This window comes from Phacochoerus africanus, chromosome 10 (genome assembly GCF_016906955.1).
Source record: "Phacochoerus africanus isolate WHEZ1 chromosome 10, ROS_Pafr_v1, whole genome shotgun sequence".
Lineage (NCBI taxonomy): Eukaryota > Metazoa > Chordata > Mammalia > Artiodactyla > Suidae > Phacochoerus > Phacochoerus africanus.
The window spans coordinates 87,740,031-87,758,757 of NC_062553.1; the positions used below are offsets into that span (position 1 = coordinate 87,740,031).

At 41.7% G+C, this 18,727-nt stretch overlaps 1 protein-coding gene across 7 annotated transcripts in view; it reads left to right on the forward strand.

Annotated features, from left to right (window-relative positions):
- The first annotated feature begins 810 nt into the window (after nt 1–810).
- Nucleotides 811–18,727, forward strand: part of ELF2 (E74 like ETS transcription factor 2) — a 102,868-nt gene continuing 84,951 nt past the window's right edge. For 4 of the 7 annotated variants that reach the window (XM_047751704.1, XM_047751707.1, XM_047751706.1 and 1 more), the window contains exon 1: nt 811–938. The gene's annotated coding sequence lies outside the window, so the exon portion shown is untranslated. The remainder of the gene's footprint in view (nt 939–18,727) is intronic. The other 3 variants (XM_047751709.1, XM_047751705.1, XM_047751715.1) reach the window with 3 other exon arrangements.

Below are 18,727 nucleotides of genomic sequence, written 5' to 3' on the forward strand. Positions count from 1 at the left end.
CCCTCCACTTAGCCCAGGCTGAGGAGTGGAAACCGGACTGACCCGGGCCAAGAGTTTCCACAACCCAGTAACTGTCAGGCTGCCTGAGTGTGGAACCGTCCCTGGAGGAGAAGGGTGGAAGTCCAGAGCGGGGGTGGGGTGACAGCTGGGGCCCGCGGGGTCTTCAGAGAGTGGCGAGAGTGTGTGCGAGCGGTCCCAGCCGGCGGGGAGAGGCGGGCGGGCGCTGCAGGTGCACGCGCGGCCGCGCCACCCCCACGAGCCGGCCAGTGCTTGAGAGCCTCCGCGCCAATCCCGGGCTGGGGCCGGAGCCAGGAGCGGGATGGGGGAGCCCGGAGCTGGGAGCAGCTCTAGTGGCGAGAGTCTTTACCTGAGAAAGCAGGTTTGGGAGAAGTTAGAGGATACCGGGCGGGTGGATTCGAGTGAGCCGCAGAGGCTTGTTTGGCGGGCTGGTAGGGGCCAAGGGCGACGGGGCCCCACGGGGTATAAATAGCCGGCCAGGGTTTGACAGGCGCAGCGGTGACTGGCGGTGCCGCCCCCCCTCGCCGCGTGGGGAGGGGAGGAGCGCTCGGAGCGAGCGGGGTGGGGGAAGCGGACTCGAGTGTCCTGGTGGCGGCGGCAGGAGGCCGAGTGGGAGGAGCCGAGGCGGGGGGTGGAGGGAGGGGAGCAGGGCGAGGGCGGGGGCCACCATTGCTCCCCGCGCCGGGCTCTGTGTCGCCGCCGTCGCCTCGGCGGTTGGGGGGTCGGTGGAGCGGCGCGGGCGAGGGGCTCTGCGCGGGGCGGTGCGCCGCTGTTTTGTCTTTTCTCCCAGCGAAGCGGCTCGGGCAGCTGGGAGGCCCCGGCTCCCTCCGGACGCCTGGCCAACGGCGGCGGGGACTAGTCCGCGGCCCTGCTGGGAGAGAAAGCGAAGCGGAGGTCTTCCCCGGCGACGCGGAGAGCAGGTAAGAGCGCGGGCCGCCGATGCTGGTGGGAGGGAGCGCGGAGGGTGCGGCGAGAAAGCCTCGCTGTCCCGTGTGCCGCCGCCTCCCTCCGCGCCCCCGCCCCGCGCCTGTGTTGTTTGCTCCTGGGTTTGCGGAGGGTTTTCCGGAGGCTGTGGCGGTGACATTGGACTGGCAGCGGAGGAAGGGGGCTGAGTGCCCCCGGGCAACGGTCGGGGAGGAGACTTGGAGAAAGGGGAAGGCGCGCGGCGCGCTGGCCTGCGGGGAGCGCCGGGCGCGGGGCAGGGCTGAGGGAAGAGGTTACGGACCCCGGCGGGGGGGTGGGGAATGGGCCGCGCGCAGCTGGTCTCGCTGTGTTTACATCGCCGCGCGAGTCACCTCGGCCGAGAAGCGGACTGAACTGACCCGCCTTATCCCGCGGGGAGGCCAGGGCGGGGGTCCGGCTCCGGAGGAAGCGCGTCCTGGGAGGGTCTGTAGGGCGGGAGGCTGCGGCCGGCGCCGGGGCAGGGCGGCGAGCTCGGGGCGGGACCAGGGAGGCTCTGGCCGCGTGGGGTGGCGTGGAGGGCTGGAGACCAGTTTCCTTCTCAGTCGGGCCTTTTCGCCGCCTCTTACCTTTCCTGCCCTCCGCTACTAGCTGGCAGGGCAGGTTGTACTCGGTCATTCTTCCATTCTCGCTCTCCACTCCGGCCCCCTGCTGCCACTTCCCCTATTCCCCCGGGAGTCGGGAGGCAGGGCTCCGGTAGGAATCTGTTTTTTAAACAAAACAAAAACGGGCACTTTAACACGCGCGTCCAGTGACCGCCTTCTGGATCCTCTCTTCGCGAAGCTAGCCCTCAGAGACTGTGCTCCTGGATGCGTGAGGAACGCTGGAGGAGGACGATGAGGGCCCTGCTGGGTCTGGTACTGACTGCCGGAGCAGCTTTGCGAGCCAGGCAGCACAGTCCCCTCTCTTGCTCCACTTGGGCATTTTTATTTCATGTCAATAAAGGACAGAGAAAATATTCCATTTCCCCGAGATCCAGATTGCCCAGTTTCTCATGTTTCTCCTGTGCCAGCATCTTGGGCTCTCTTTTTTTTTCTAGGAGCTAGCTACAATGCAAAATAGTCTTTAAGTTCTTAATACTTCGTTAAGTGAGTGAGAGGGGGACACTGTTGTAAAACTGTGAATTTCACCCCCATTCTTGTGTTCATGAACATTTATTTCAGCTGTGTGGTTTAAATTTTAATCCGGTGATGATAGAACAGTAATCTGGTGTTTGGTAATCAGATTTGCTTTTCTTTTTTATCTGTGAGTTTATCAGAGAGGTAAATTATGCACTTTGTGTAGTGCCGTAATCACAGAATAGTGCCAGAATGCACAGAAGAACGTATGCTTTACTAAGATAGAATTGGCTATTTGAGTTTCAGCATTTCTTCTTATCTTCAAAAGGTAGAATGACTTTTTATAAGACTGAAAACTACTGAATTACATCTAAAGAGATTTAGAAATAAAGGTTAAATATAGTGTAATGCAGTTTACACAGTGAGTTCATATGAATATTGTTGAGACATCTCCTAGTAAACACTAAGTAGAAAATTGTTATGTCTTGGGCATTTGAAATTTGAAAATTTAGTGTCAGCCTTTTTAAGCTTAGCAACTGAACCGATTCCTTTGATCATCGCTTTTCATTTCAGACATATATACTCATTTACAAAATGATCGAAGTAGGGTGGAAAGAATTTATAGTTTTGAGATTTTTCTATGCTAAGTAGAGAGCTCTGTGACTGTGGCTGTGGTTAGGGCCTTACCAGTGTTGATGGCTTTACCTATTCACAGATTGTACACCAGGGTTTGTTATTTTTGATAGCAGCTTTATTGAGATATAATTCACCTAACATTCATTGCACTAATTTGAAATGTACAGTTCAGTAGTTTTTAAAATATTTACAAATTTGTGAAACTATCACCATAATAAATCTTAAAACGTTTTTATCACCCTGAAAAAGGAACCTCATACCCATTAGCTGTCATTGTCCATTTCCTCCTGCACCCCCCCAAACCCCTAGACCTAGGCAACCACTAATCTACTTTCTGTCTCTATAGATTTGCCTGTAATGGACATTTTATATAAATGGAATCATACAAAGTATGATCTTTCATAATTGCTTTCTTCGATTTAGCATAGTGTTTTCAGAATTCATCCATGTCATACCATATGTCATTATATAGCTTCTTTTTAGTGCTGAGTAATATTCCATTATATAGATATACCACATATTATTTATCCATTAATTAGTTGATGGAATTTGAGTTTCGGCCTTTTAGCTGTCATGAATAATGCTGCAATGCACATTGTGTACAAGTTTTTTATATATGGATGTGTTTTCATTTCTGTTGGGTATATACACTTTTTTAAAAAATTAGCTTTCTGAGTTATTTAATACCAAAAATTAATTTTGAATGCAAAATTTAATGATTTTTTTTTAGTAAATATATTGTTAAATTATCATCACAAGCCAGTTTTAGAACTTTTTATCACTTTCATATATTCTCTCTGGCCTGTTTGAGGTTAACACTTATTCTCACTCCTGGCCCCAAGCAACCACTGATTTATGTTTTGTCTCTATAGATTTGCCTGTTCTAGATATTTCATGTAAATGGAAACATACAGTATGTAGTCTTTTGCATCTGGCTTCTTTTGAGTTACTGTACTGTTTCTGGGATTCATCCATATTTTACCATGTGTTGGTATTTTTTTTACCACTGAATAGTATTTTATGGTATCATTATACCATAATTTATCTGTTGACCTGTTGATGGGCATTTGGATTGTTTCTAGTTTTTGACTTTTGCAAATGATGAAGGTTGAAAGCTTGAGTACAAGTTTTTGTGTGGCCATATGGTTTCATTCTCTTGGGTAGATGCCTAGGAATAGAATTGCTGGGTCATCTGTTTAACTTTTCAAAAAACAACCAAACTGTTTTCTGAAGTGGCCTTACATTTTATATTCCTAACAGCAAGCTATGAGAGTTACAGTTTTTTCACACTTTTATCATCACCTTTATCATCTGTTTTGTTATAGCTGTTCTACAGGGGTGTAGAGTGTTTAACTCATTGTGGTTTTAATTTGCATCTTTCTTAAAGATGTAAGATGTTGAACATTTTTTCATGTGATATTTATTCCTGTATCTTTTTGAGTGAAATAGCTATTCAAGATTTTTTTGTCCATTGTCTTATTATTGAATTGTAAGGGTTTTTCTTAAAAATTCTGGATGCGAGTCCTTTCTTAGATACATGATTTACAAATACTTGCTCCCAGTCTGTGACTTTTTTCTTTTCTTTTTTTTTTAATTGGACTCTTGAAGCACAAAAGTTTTAATTTTGATGGAGCCAGTTTCCCAGTTTTTTTCTTTATACATCGTGCTTTTGTTGCTTTAAGAACGCTACCTAGTCCAAGATCTTGAGGATTTTCTCCTTTGTTTTCTTCTAGATGTTTTATAGGTTTTGCTCTTAGAGTGATCTATTTTGAATTAAGTTTTTTTTTTTGCTTTTTAGGGCCGCACTTGTGGCATATGGAGGTTCCCAGGCTAGGGGTCGAATCAGAGTTACAGCTGCTGGCCTGTGCCACAGCAATGCAGGGTCCAAGCCACATCTCATGGCAACGCTGGATCCCCACCCGACCCACTGAGCAAGGCCAGGGATCAAATCTGCATCCTCATGGGTACTAGTCGGATTTGTTCCCACTGTGCCACAATGGAAACTCCCTGAATTAATTTTTATTTATGGGGTGAAATGTAAGGCTCTAAATTAATTTGTTCATATGGATTATCTTAGCACTATATGGTTTTTTTTTTTTTTTTGGTCTTTTTGTCTTTTTAGGGCCACACCCGTGGCATGTGGAGGTTCCCACGCTAGGGAACTGATGGGAGCTGTAGCCTCTGGCCTACGCTACAGCCACAGCAATGCCAGATCCAAGCTGCATCTGTGACTTACGCCACAGCTCAGGTCAACACCGGATCCTTAACCCACGGAGAGGCCAGAGATCAAACCCTCAACTTTTTGGTTCCTAGTAGGATTCCTTTCTGGATTCGTTTCCAGTGTACCACGACTGTGTTTTATTATAATTTGTGAAACCAGGTAGTGTGAGCCCTTCAGTTTTGTTCTTGTTTTTAAAAATAGGAGTTCCCATCGTGGCGCAGTGGTTAACGAATCTGACTAGGAACCATGAGGTTGCCGGTTCGGTCCCTGCCCTTGCTCAGAGGGTTAACGATCCGATCCATCGTTGCTGTGAGCTGTGGTGTAGGTTGCAGACGTGGCTCGGATCCCGAGTTGCTGTGGCTCTGGCGTAGGCCGGTGGCTACAGCTCCGATTGGACCCCTAGCCTGGGAACCTCCACATGCCGCGGGAGTGGCCCAGGAAATAGCAAAAAAAGACCAAAAAAAAAAATTGTGGCTATTCTGGGTCCTCTATAAAAATTATAGCATCGACTTGTTTTGCAGTTTTGATGGGGAATGCATTGAATCTGTAGGTAAGTTTGGGATGGATTGTCGTGTTACAATACTGAGTTTTCTAATAAACGAACATGAAAATTTATTTATTGATCTTCAGTTTTTCTAAGTGATGTTTAAAATTTTCAGTGTATGGAGTTCCCGTCGTGGCGCAATGGTTAACGAATCCGACTAGGAACCATGAGGTTGCGGGTTCGGTCCCTGGCCTTGCTCAGTGGGTTAACGATCCGGCGTTGCCGTGAGCTGTGGTGTAGGTTGCAGACGCGGCTCGGATCCCGTGTTGCTGTGGCTCTGGCGTAGGCCGGTGGCTACAGCTCGGATTCGACCCCTAGCCTGGGAACCTCCATATGCCGCGGGAACCGCCCAAGAAATAGCAAAAAGACAAAAAAAAAAAAAGATTTTCAGTATACAAATGTTTTACTTAAAATTTTACTGTGTTAAGAACACTTTCCGAGAGATCTACCCACTAAACTTTTTTTTTTTTTTTTTGGCTGCATCTACGACATGTTAAAGTTCCCCTGTCAGGTATTAGACCCTTGTCACAGCAGCTGCCTAAGTTGCTGCTGTGACAATGCTTTATCCTTAACCTGCTGCACCACATGAGAATTCCGAAGTTTTGTTTGTTTTTTTCTAATTCATGAATGGGTATTGGATTTTATCAAATGCTTTTTCTGCATCTCTTAGCATGACCAATTGTTGTGGTTTGCTCACAGTTGTCCTGGTTTTAGAAGTGTAAGTTTCCCTGCATGTTGGGAAACCCTTCAGACCCAGACAAACCAGAATGGTCCATCACCTTAATGTCTAATGATCATGTGGTTTCTGTCCTTTATTCTATTAATAGAGTATATTACATTAATTTTTAGAATTAAACCAACCTTATATTCCTGGGATAAATCCCACTTGGTCATGGTACATAATTCTTATTACATGTTGCTGGTTTTAGTATGTTAATGTTTAGTTGAACATTTTTGTTTCTACATTTATGGGAGTTAACAGTCTGTAGTTTTCTTGTCATATTTTGTATGGGAGATAACAGTCTGTAGTTTTCTTGTCATATTTTGTATGGGAGATAACAGTCTGTAGTTTTCTTGTCATATTTTGGATTTTGTAACATAGTAACATGTACTAGCCTCAGAATAAATTGGGAAGTGTTCCCTTTGTTTTCTGTAAGAATTTGTGAGGGATTGGTATTGAATATATTTGATAGAATTCATCAGTGAAAGCATATGAACCTAGATTTTTATCTTCAAGAAAAATTTTTTTTCTTTTTGTCTTTTAGGGCCACACTTGCGGTATATGAAAGTTCCCAGGCCAGGGGTCAAATTGGAGCTGTAGCTTCCCACCTGTGCCACAGCAGTGTGGGATCTGGGCCATGTCTATGACCTACACCACAACTCATGGCAACGCTGGATCCTTAACCCACTGAGCGAGGTCAGGGATTGAACCCACATGGATACTAGTCGGGTTCGTTATTGCTGAGCCTAAGGTTATTTCCTTAGGTTGTGTTAGGGATTACGGTGTGTGTCTTAATTTATCACAGTTTACTTCAGATTGACTAATTTAATTATAGTAAAATACAGAAACTTTGCTTCATTCCCCCCCGTGTGTCTGTTAGTATTGTTAGACATTAAATTTTTATGTTATAGAAGCTCAATAATACATTTTTATAGTATTTTAATGCAGTTGCATGTCTTTTAAAATAGAAGAAAAATGTGTTTAAACAATTTGTTTATATTTATCATGTATTTACCTTTTATGGGCTCTTTACTTCTTTTAATGTATTTGGGTTATGGGCTGGTTACTTCCTTTTACTCCAGTGAACTTCCTTTTGGATTTCTTGTAAGGAAAGTCTGTTATTAGTGAATTATCTCAGTCTTTGTTTCTTGGGATTGTTTTTATTTTGCCTTTATTTCTTTTTTTTAATTTTTAAATTTGTATTTATTTATTATTAGGGCCACACCCATGGCATATAGAAGTTCCCATGCTAGGGCTCAAATCAGAGCTGCAGCTGCTGGCCTATGCCACAGCAACGCTGGATCCTTAATCCACTGAGCAGGGTCAGGGATTGAACCCGAGTCCTCATGAATACCAGTTAGGTTCGTTACTGCTGAGCCACAATGGGAACTCCTATGTTTTATTTATTTATTTTTAAAAATTTTGAACCTATGATTTATATCCTGCCCACTTCATTAAAAAAAAAAAAAAAAGGAAGTTTCCAGGCCAGGGATCAAACCCATGCCAGAGCAGCAACTCAAGCCACTTCAGTGACAAAAATGGTTCCTTAGGAGTTCCCTTTGTGGCTCAGTGGTTGATGAATCCGACTAGGAACGATGAGGTTGTGGGTTCAACCCTGGCCTTGCTCAGTGGGTTAAGGATCGGGCGTTGCTGTGAACTGTGGTGTAGGTCGCAGACTCGGATCGGATCCCATGTTGCTGTGACTCTGACATAGGCCAGTGGCTCTTGGACCTCTAGCTGGAAACCTCCATATGCTGCTGGTGAGGCCCTAGAAAAAAGACAAAAAACAAAACAAAACAAAACAAAAAACCAAGCAAAAATAGATCCTTAACCCACTGTGCCCAAGGGAATTCCAATTTTGCCTTTATTTTTGAAGAATAGTTTTACTGGATATAGAATTCTTTGTTACATATTTTTTTCTTTAAGCATTTTGATTATATCATATCCTGCTTTCTGGCTTGTATTGTTTCTGAGGAATTATTTTTCTTTCTATGCTCAAGATGGTCTTTTTGTTTGTTTGTTTGTTTGTTTTTTTGCTATTTCTTGGGCCGCTCCCGCGGCATATGGAGGTTCCCAGGCTAGGGGTTGAATCGGAGCTGTAGCCACTGGCCTATGCCAGAGCCACAGCAACTCGGGATCTGAGCCGGTCTGCAACCTACACCACAGCTCATGGCAACGCCGGATCGTTAACCCACTGAGCAAGGGCAGGGACCGAACCGGCAACCTCATGGTTCCTAGTCGAATTCGTTAACCAATGCGCCACGACAGGAACTCCAAAGATGGTCTGTCTTTTTTAATCAACAGTTTTACTGGATGTGTCTAGGTGTGGGTCTTTTTGTGTTTATCCTACTTTGGATTCAGTACACTTAAATGTATAGATTGATATTTTTTAACCATTTGTTAAGTTTTGACTGATTTCTTCACATTATCTTTTATGTCCTTTTCTCTCCTTTTCTTCTGGGACTGTCATTACATGTATATTGGCATGCTTGATGCTGTGTAAAAGTCTGAGGCTCTGTTCATCTAAATTTTTTAAAAAAATTCTTCATAATTGATAATTTCTATTGATACTTTTCAAGTGCATTGTCTCTTCTGTCATCTCTAGTCTGCTTTTGAACTCAGTTAATGAATTTAAAATTTTGGCTCTTAATGTTTTTCAACTCTAGAATTGTTTTACTTTTCAACTCCAAGATTTCCATTTTATTCTTTTAAAAAGTAATATTAGTATCTTTATTCAGATTGCCTATTTGAGGAGTTATAGTTGTGATTCTTTAAAAATGGTTTCTTCAAGATAAACTTAAATTTTAGCTAGAGGATGATATTTAAACTATCTTAAAAATGGAATTTATTTCTAAATTATAGTTAATATTTTCCCCTGTATTTCATGATATTCAGGAAAGTGTATTACTCATAAATGCTGTATTTCATCTGATAGTTTCTTTTTAAACATAGTTAGCAATTTACTTTTGATTACTAGTTGGGATCAGCGTACAATTTGAAAGATGTGCCATTAATTCTGAAACTGCTTCATTCTCTGAACTGATTATGCAGTGTTAAGTCTACTTGTTTGTCCGTATTACTTGCTGCTTCTCTCACAGTAGGTGCTGATGGGTAGGAAAAAAAAAAAAAAGACACTTACGAGCAATATAATGTGTTAGAATGGTTACAAAATATCAAAATCTTCATATGAGCCTACACATTTAGTAGTATAGTATTTATTCATTTTAGGACCTTGAGAGACTGCAGTAAATAAGACAAATGTAATACTTGTTCTCGTGGAACCTTACATTCTATTAAAGGAGATGTATATTAAACATATAAACAAGATAATTTTAGAGAATGCTAAATATAATGAACAAATAAAATAGGGTAATATGATTTCAAATAGAGAATGATGGGGGAGCTACCCGGAAATGTGATATAATTTGGTTGAGGGGAGCCATGAAGGAAATGTCTCTCTGAAGGGGTGGTGTTTTAGGTTAGATCTACATAATGGTTTGAGGAGGATTCAGTCTGTTGATGATTTGGAAAAGCTGTGTAGCCTAAAGAACAGGAGGTGAAAAATAAGCTTGCTGTATTGTAGGAATAGGGCCAGTGTGGCTGGAACTCAGCAAGACAGTGAGAAAGAGAAATAAGGGATGAATGAGATCAAAGAGGAGGGGTGGGCTAGCCCTGGCTTGATCTTAACCTTCTAAGCCGCAATAGGAACTCCCTGGATTTTTTTTTCAAGTGTGGTGACAAAACACTGGAAAAGTATGTTGGTGACCTTCATTCTTGACTTAAGAGTTTATAGCCTGTGGAGTTCCGTGATGACCTATTGGGTTAAGTATCTGGCATTTTCACTGCTGTGGCTCAGATCAGTGCTGTGGCACAGATTTGATCCTTGGCCTGGAAACTTCTGCATAACGTGGATGTGGCAAAAAAAAAGTTAGTTTACATCCCAGTATATAATTTTATTTTTAAACAGTTTTTAGTGTGAGTAAATATATGTAGGATTTTCTAGAAAGAGACGAGTTCCCATTATGGCTCATCAGGTTAAGGACTCAACTAGTATCCATGAGGACATGGGTTCAATCCCTGGCCTTGCTCAGTGGGCTCTGAGCTGTGGTGTAGGTCACAGATGCGGCTTGGATCTGGTGTGGCTGTCGCTGTGGTGTAGGCCAGCAGCTGTAGCTCCCTTCAGGCTCTAAGCCTGCGAACTTCCATATGCCACAGTTGCAGCCCTAAAAAGCACATGCACAGAAAAAAAAGAATAGAAGAGAAAATAACTTTTTCCTGATGTTTCTTTTTTGAAATTTATCTAAAAATACTTGCTTAGTGATTAGAGTCCCAGGAACAACGGAGAAGATGATATTTAGTTTTTCAAATAAAATAAGCATGCATTTGTTCATCTATTCATTGTACATTCTATAACCCTCATAAGTGCTTGTGTTCCAGGGCCTACAGAGGAAGCTGTAAACCTTGGTTTAATTAGATAAAGGGAGATAGTCTTGTGAATAGTTTAGGTGTCAAAGTGGGAGACTGGATGCACTTTTCCCCCCAATTGTTTCCGCAGGGGTCATTTTATTTAGCAGTACGAAAAAGTTTAGGGAGTTCCTGTCGTGGTGCAGTGGTTAATGAATCCGACTAGGAACCACAAGGTTGCGGGTTTGATCCCTGGCCTTGCTCAGTGGGTTAAGGATCTGGTGTTGCCGTGAGCTGTAGTGTAGGTTACAGACTCTGGCTTGGATCCTGTGTTGCTATGGCTATGTCATAGGCTGGCGGCTACAGCTCCAATTGGACCCCTAGCCGGGGAACCTCCACATGCCTCGGGAGCAGCCCTAGAAAAGACCAAAAAAAAAAAAAAGAAAATGTTTATATTTTGTTTCCAGGTAGTTCTGTTACTTAAAGATGAATTTTAGTAAGATATAAAGCCTACACCTGAGAATCTTTGTTTCTTGCTAATATAGAATTGCAGGTCAACATTTCTAAAAAATGAATAAGCTCAACCCTGAAGAGAGCAAAGGAGAAAGAATTCCTGATGCTGTCATTTTCTCTCTAAGGCCTATAGAACTTATATGAGAGAATTTGAGAGTTAAATAATTCCTTCCTTCTTGGTGCCACCCCTCTTTTTTGGAAAGGGGAAAAAATGTGTATTTAAATAGATAAGATACATGTAATTCCAAGTTAGCATATTTTAAGCCTTCTAACCAGCCCATTAAGTGAGCCAGTAAGGAAGTAGGTAGAAAAATTCCCCAGGGTGTTGTAGGAGAAGTTCTATATGATTCTTTGGCAGTTTTAGTTTTAAAAACACTTGTATAATCAAGAGGAAGAAAAACTTTAAGGGCATAGACCCTAGAGCCAGACTGCTTAGGTTGAAATTCTGACTCTCTCATATGCCTTTTGTTTGACCTTGCATAAGTTACTTAAAATCTCCTCATGCCTGAATTTCCCCAAATGTAAAATGGGGATAATAATACCTGTTTTGTAGGATTGTATGGATTAAATAGATTAATACATATAGTGAGTTGAGAGTAATTCTGGCAATAGAATAAGTTCTATAAATGTTACCTGCTGTTATTCCTTTATTTTTTGGAAGAAGAAAAAAAAAATAGGCTGGTTATTGACTTTCCTCTAGGATAAATTCTCTTTAATGGATTCATGTCCTGTCAAACCAGAATATTAAAAAAAAAGATTCTTTGTAAACAGTTCTTTGCTTCCTTTTAAATCATTAAAGTGAAGAAGTTAGCAAAGGTTTTGGAATTATCTACATTAGGATCTTGAGGATGGCAGTTGCTGGGCCAGCAGTTTATCTGTCCTTCAAAAAGAAGAATTCTCCCAGTTTGCCTTGCTGAATAGAACTTAAGTAGATTTTAGGTTTTCTCGATGACTGGGAATCTGCCATATATCCTGATCATGTTTAGCTTCAGCTTCCTATAAAGGAGCTGCTTAACTACCTTAAATTAGTTGAAAAGTCTTTTATGTATCGCTTTTTAGATGTACAAGAGGCTATTATGACCAGATTTGAGATTTTTTTAAACATCTGAGCAATGGTCAGGGTATAGGCTATGACTTTGATCGTTACATTGTCTCTAACCAGACTTCCTAGTACTTATTCTTTTCTCTGCTGCTTACATGAATTGGAAATGTGCTTGTTTATAGAATATACATGGCTAACCATTTATTTCCACCTGGGAATTTCTGTATCCTGCAGGTGTGACCAAAAAATAAAATAGTTGATGAAGTCTAGAAATGAATTTTCATATAAGTTTAGAGTTTTTGATTAATAACTAGACTTTTGTTGCATATCTTTATCCTCAAGATAGGTTGGATTCTAAGATGTGCTTAATGAGCTCTTTCTCTGTATACTTATTCTGCCCCTTATTATTTTTGCCCTAGAATTTGAGCATACATGAAATGGTAACAGAGATTATGAGTGTTAAAAATATCAAAGGCGGAGTTCCTGTGGCTCAGTAGTTAACGAACCTGACTAGTATCCATGAAGATGCAGGTCTGATCCCTGGCCTTGCTCAGTGGGCTAGGGGCTAGGAATCTGGCGTTGCTGTGAGCTGTGGTGTAGGTCACAGATGTGCCTAGGATTTGGTGGTATTGTGGCTGTGGGGAAATCTGCACCTGTAGCTCTGATTTGACCCCTAGCCTGGGAACCTCCATATGCTACCAGTGTGGCCCTAAAAAGACAAAAGACCAAAAATATTAAAGGAGTATAGCTAGGCAGCAGTATCATTTTTAGTGATAACTGTGGACAGCCAAGCCAGGTTGATTTTTGTCTTCCGATCTCTTTCCTCATTAATTATTTAAATAACTATTGTGTTTGGATTATTTAGAGTATTTTTATTTTATTTATATATATTTTTGGCCGTACCCATGGCATATGGAGGTTCCCAGGCCAGGGGTTGAATTTAAGGTGCAGCTGTGGCAACGCCACATCCTTAACCCACCGTGCCGTTCCAGGGGTTGAACCTACACCTCAGCAGCAACCAGAGCCACTGCAGAGACAGTGCCAGATCCTTAATCTCCTGTGCCACAGCAGGAACTGTCTACTCAGAGTATTTTTAGGTGATATTTCCCTGTTAGATTCTCACCATTACAAAATAAGTTGAACAAACCACCATTTGTTCAGTTATGCCTGGTAAGCTGGCCATTGTAGTTCTTTGGTTGAAGAAGAAACCAACTGAAACATGCCTAGCAAGGAAAGCATCAAAATATCTTAAACAGAACTTAGACGAAGTCACAAATTATATAAATTAACTTTTTAGTCTGTGGTCATTCTGTGTCTTTGTTTATGTGTCATAACTCAGGACCATGAATAAATGAAGACTTTGAGGTATTATCTGTGATATGGGATATGCAAAATTGTTTTCATGATTGGAATGTTATTTTACTTGATTTTCAAATTAGTCTCTTTATTCTATTTATTATTCTTTTATAAAATGAGCTCTAAGATCTCTTCCAGTAATTTCATATATTTTCTCTTATCTTGTAGATTTCTAGCATCCAATTTAAATTACCTCGATCAATCACCTTGCCCTAAAGTAAATCTCATGACATGACCTCTTGCTGCTTCAGTTTTTTCCAGCCCTGACCTATAGGCCCAAATATTTGTAAACTATATTCTCTTTACAGAGTTCCTGTCATGGCTCAGCAGTTAACGAATCTGACTAGGAACCATGAGGTTTCGGGTTCGATCCCTGGCCTTGCTCAGTGGGTTAAGGATCCGGCGTTGCCATGAGCTGTGGTGTAGGTTGCAGACGCTGCTTGGATCCTGCATTGCTATGACCCTAGTGTAGGCCGGCGGCTGCAGCTCCTATTAGACCCCAAGCCTGGGAACCTCCAATATGCCCCAGGTGTGACCCTAGAAATGGCAAAAACAAAAACCAAAAAACTATATTCTCCTTAGACTTAATTCAATTTTCAGAAGGGAATTCTTTCTTTAAAAGATGCATTAATTTACTTTTTATCCTTTTAAAATGTTGAAGAAATTTGTTTTAACAAATTGTAAGAATGAACATCTCAGTTTTACATGAGGAGCAGTTGCATTTTAGGAGTTTGTTCTGTTACTAATTTATTTTTATGTGAAGCTTTGGCAATATGCTACAGCACTGATTGATGCTATCAAGGAGATAATAGTAAAGTCACATTAGTTAAATACTCAGAGTGTACCAGGCATTTTATGTAAAGAATTAGAAGAACTAAATACACCTACTTCCCAGAGTTGTTTTACTATCTTATTATGGATGAGGGTGTTGAAGTTTAAAGAGGTAAATAACTGTCCAGGATTACATAGTTGTCTAGCTTTGTCAAGTTTTTTGTAAAACCTTCTTGGGAATTTTGACTGGAAGTACATTGAATTTGTTAATTGAATTTGGTGAACGTTGACATCTTTAATATACTGAGCTTTCCCTTCCAAAAACATGCTGTTTTTTTCATATATATAAGACTTGTTCATTTCTTTCAAGAGATTTTTTTTTTTATTTTCTCCATAGAGGCCTTTGCATAATATTTTGTTAGATTGAGTCTTGGGTATCTTATACTTTTCATGGTTATATTGTAAGTGATATTCTATTTATTTATTTTTGCTTTTTATTTTATTTATTTATTTACTTATTTATTTTGTCTTTTTGCCATTTCTTGGGCCGCTCCCGCGGCATATGGAGATTCCCAGGCTAAGGGTCGAATCGGAGCTGTAGCCACCGGCCTACGCCAGAGCAACAGCAGCATGGGATCCGAGCCGCGTCTGCGACCTACACCACAGCCCATGGCAACGCCAGATTCTTAACCCACTGAGCAAGGCCAGGGATCGAACCTGCAACCTCATGGTTCCTAGTCGGATTCGTTAACCACTGAGCCGCTACAGGAACTCCTATTTTTGCTTTTTAAAGCTGCATCTGTGGCACATGGAAGTTTGCAGGCTAGGGGCTGAATTGGAGCTGTAACTGCTGGCCTACACCACAGTTGTAGCAATGCCAGATATGAGCTGCATTTTCGACCTATACCAGCTCATGGCAATGCAGGATCCTTGACCCACTGAGCAAAACCAGGGATTAAACCCACATCCTCGTGGATACTAGTCCGGTTTGTTTCTGCTGTACCACGGTGGGAACTCCTGTATTTTTTTTTTCCTGTAAGTGAGAGTTGCATCATTTATATCATCTTCTCTCTCTCTCTCTCTTTTTTTTGTATTTTTTTTTCCTTTTTTTGCAACACAAGCACTGTTTGGAAGTTCCTCAGGGTCAGGGATCGAACCTATGCCGTACAGCAGTAACCAGAGCCACAGCAGTGAGAACTCAGGAGCCTCAACCTGCTTGGCCGTCAGAGAACTTCGGTGACACTCTTTTTAAAAATTACATTTTCTGTTTGTTTCTGGTATATAGGAAAAGAGTTGCTTTTTTAAAATAGTGATTTATATTTGTATACCTCACAGATCCTCTTTCTCTTCTTTTTAAAAAAAAATTTATTATTTGTTTTTGTCTTTTTAGGGCTGCACCCGTGGCATATGGAAGTTCCCAGGCTAGGAGTCGAATCAGAACTGTAGCCCCTGGCCTATACCACAGCCAGAGCAACTTGGGATCTGAGCCGAATCTGCAGCCTGCACCACAGCTCATGGTAACACTGGATCCTTAACCCACTGAGGGAGGCCAGGGACTGAGCCTGTATTCTCATGGATACTAGCTGGGTTCATTACCACTGAGTCACAATGGGAACTCCCCCCTCTTCTTCTTATATCTTATCATCTGTAAGCAATGATAGCTTCATTTCTTCCTTTCCATTTCTTTTGCCTCTTAATTTTTCCTTATCAGACCTAACTGGTCAGGATTGCCAGTGTGTGTGTGTGTGTGTGTGTGTGTGTGTGTGTGTGTGTGTGTTTGCCATTTCTTGGGCTGCTCCCGCGACACATGGAGGTTCCCAGGCTAGGGGTCGAATCAGAGCTGTAGCCACCGGCCTACGCCAGAGCAACAGCAACGCGGGATCCAAGCCGAGTCTGCGACCTACACCACAGTTCACGACAATGCCGGATCGCTAACCCACTGAGCAAGGCCAGGGATCGAACCTACAACCTCATGGTTCCTGGTCGGATTTGTTAACCACTGAGCCACGACAGGAACTCCGCCATCGTGGTTTTTGAATTGAAGTGGCAAAAGTAGGTACATTTGTTCTGTTCCCAGAATCTGTCAAAGTTTTCGATATTCTGCCATTGAGTCTTGGCAGCTTTTTTTCTTTGATTTATAAAATTTTATCAGTTGATTTTTATTGTATCTATCAAGGTGGTATATTATCTTTTGCTGCATATCAGGTTACCTACAACATGTGCTGATGGTGATGTGGAGAAATGAGAATTTATATACTGATGAGAATTGTAAGATGATGTGGCTTGGCATTTTCTGAAAATGTTAAGCATAGAGTTTACTATGTGTTTCAGCATTTCCACTCCTAGGTATACCAAGAGAAAAGTAAACATATGTCCACACAAAAACTAGTACATGAATTTTTATAGCAACAGTATTTATAACAGTTGAAAAATAGAAACAACCCAAATTTGTACCAACTGATGAATGGCTAAATAAAATGTGATATATCTATGCTATGGATTCAGCAATAAGAAAAATTGAAATACTAATACCTGTTACACATAGATGAATACTGAAAACATACTAAATGAAAAAAGCCAGTCACAAAACTCCACATAAATTTCTGTTTATATGAAATGGCCAGAACAAGCAAATCTCTGGAGATAGAAAGTACTTTAGTCTAATCAAGGCCTAGGGCTTGGGGAAGGATGGGAAGTGACTGCTAAGGGACATGAGGTTTTTTTTGGGGGTGGGGATGCTGAAAATGTTCTAAAATTAGGTTGTGGTGATGATTGCACTGCTTCATTAATATACAAAAAACCATTGAATTATATGCTTTAAGTTAGTGAAGTGTGTAATACATGAATTATATCTCAATAAAGCTGTTTTAAAAGGTAAGTACATGTGCTATATATTTTAATTTTCACCAGTCTGATAGAGAAGTATCTGAGAGAAATGGTATCCCAGTTTTTAAAAATTTGCATTTCTGTGTGAGTGAATTTGAAATTCTTTCATATGTTTAAGGGCTATTTTTATATCTGTTTTTGTGAATTGTGTGTTTTTCATATTTTTCTCTTGGTTTTTTTTTTTTTTTTTTGGCTGTGCCTGCAGCATGTGGAAGTTCCCACGACAGGGATCAAACCCACACCATGACAGTGACAATGTGGGATCCTTAACCTACTGCACCAGCAGGGAACACCTCTCTTGGTTTTTTTGTTTTTTTTTTTTTATTATTTTTTTTAATGGCCACATCCATGGCATATGGAAGTTCTGGGCCAGGGATTGAATCCAAGCTGCAGCTGTGACCTCCAGCACAGCTGTGGCAACGCCAGATCTTTTAAACCATTGGGCCAGGCCAGGGATCAAACCTATATCCCAGCGAGTTCCTGTTGTGGCTCAGTGGTTAACGAACCCGACTAGTATCCATGAGGACATGGGTTTAATCCCTGGCCTTTCTCAGCAGGTTAAAGATCTGGCGTTGCCATGAGTTGTGGTGTAGGTTGCAGATGCGGCTCAGATCCTGTATTGCTGTGGCTGTGGTATAGGTCGGCAGCTACAGCTCTCATTGGACTCCTAGCCTGGGAACCTCCATATGCTGAGGGTGTGGCCCTAAAAAGACAAAAGACAAAAAAAAAAAAACCCTGTACATCCCAGCGCTCCCAAGACACTGCCAGTCCCAGTTGCACCACAGCAGAAACTCCCCTTTATTCTCTATTTTATTTTATTTTTTTATTTTTTCGTCTTTTTGCCATTTCTTGGGCCACTCCTGTGGCATATGGAGGTTCCCAGGCTAGGGGTCCAATTGGCGCTGTAGCCGCCAGCCTTCGCCAGAGCCACAGCAACGTGGGATCCGAGCCGCGTCTTCGACCCACACCACAGCTCACGGCAACGCCGGATCATTAACCCACTAAGGAAGGGCAGGGACCGAACCCGCAATCTCATGGTTCCTGGTCGGATTCGTTAACCACTGTGCCACAACGGGAACGCCTATTCTCTATTTTAATCATTCCTTATTATTACTGATAGTAGCCTTTTGTAATATCCTATTTCCAATATCCTGGGTCGAATTTTACTTGTGTTTGTAATTTATATAAATAAAATCATATACAAACTATTTTTGATGAGAGTGTGATTGTATCCTAAGCAACTAAATTATAGTCTGAGCTGAATTTACTTCTGAGTGATATTTAGTTTTCTGTCATTTCTCAAAGAGTTTTTTTCAGTCCTGAGGGTTCACTTAGTATTCATTGTTCAGAGTTATTTCTCTTTTTGTTATACCAATTTCTACTCCTTCTTCCAGTCCCAGACCAAATGGTGACTCCTTTCTGAAGTCTTTATAGAACCTCCCCACCCCATCCACCCCAGGGCTGACTTGGGTGCTCCTTTTTTAATGTTTCCAATGTACTTTGTGGTTTCCTATACGGCATTTACATTTTTGTAATTGCCTCTGTGTGTTTCTCCTTACTAGACTCTAAGCTGTTTGAAGACCTAGTCTGACCTCAT